Raw genomic sequence first — 1,313 nt, 5'->3', positions numbered from 1 at the left:
AGTTGAATTAGTTTGATGTGGTGACAATACTTTTTGTTTTCCGAATGAATGCTTGAACAGTGCATATGTCTTTTGAATTTGTTGTTTTGAGAATGTTAAAATTGTTGGCTCTTGAAAGAATGATGGGAAAGGAGAATTGTTATTGAGGATCTGAAAAATCATCAAATTGATTCTTGAAGCAAGAAAAAGCAGTGATTCAAAAAAAAAAAAACGAAAAAAAAAGCGAAAAAAAGAGAAGAAAAAGAAAGAAATAAAGTTGTGATCCAAGGCAAAAAGAGTGTGCTTAAGAACCCTGGACACCTCTAATTGGGGACTCTAGCAAAGCTGGGTCATAATCTGAAAAGGTTCACCCAAGTATGTGTCTGTGGCATGTATGTATTCGGTGGTAATACTGGATGACAGAGTGCTTTGGGCCACAGCCAAGACTCATGACATAGCTATATTCAAGAATCATTATACTTAACTAGGAGAATTAATAACACTATCTGAGTTCTGAGTTCCTATAGATGCCAATCATTCTGAACTTCAAAGGATAAAGTGAGATGCCAAAACTGTTCGGAAGCAAAAAGCTACTAGTCCCGCTCATTTAATTGGAGCTGAGTTTCCTTGATATTTTGGAGTCTATAGTATATTCTCTTCTTTTTATCCAACTTTGATTTCCAGTTGCTTGGGGACAAGCAACAATTTAAGTTTGGTGTTGTGATGAGCGGATAATTTATACGCTTTTTGGCATTGTTTTTAGTATGTTTTTAGTATAATTTAATTAGTTTTTAGTATATTTTTAGTAGTTTTTAGTTAAAAGTCACTTTTCTGGACTTTACTATGAGTTTGTGTGTTTTTCTGTGATTTCAGGTATTTTCTGACTGAAATTGAGGGTCCTGAGCAAAAATATGATTTAGAGATTGAGAAGGACTGCAGATGCTGTTGGATTCTGACCTCCCTGCACTCGAAAAGTGGATTTTTACGTCATTTACTCATTTCTGTATACCCTAGGTTACTAGTTCACTATTAATAGGATCTTTTGACATTGTATCAGTACCTCATGACACATTACACGTTTCTTTGTGTACTTTCTACGGCATGAGTCTCTAAACCCCATGGTTGGGGTGAGGAGCTCTGCTGTGTCTTGATGGATTAATGCAATTACTACTGTTTTTCATTCAATCACGCTTGCTTCTATTCTAAGATATCACTTGTTCTTCAACCTGATGAATGTGATGATCCGTGACACTCATCATCATTCTTGCCTATGAACGTGTGCCTGACAACTACCTCCGTTCTACCTTAGATTGAGTGAATATCTCTTGGATTCT

The sequence above is a fragment of the Arachis duranensis genome, chromosome 5 (assembly GCF_000817695.3).
Source record: "Arachis duranensis cultivar V14167 chromosome 5, aradu.V14167.gnm2.J7QH, whole genome shotgun sequence".
NCBI classification, from domain to species: domain Eukaryota; kingdom Viridiplantae; phylum Streptophyta; class Magnoliopsida; order Fabales; family Fabaceae; genus Arachis; species Arachis duranensis.
This window is presented reverse-complemented; position numbering follows the sequence as displayed.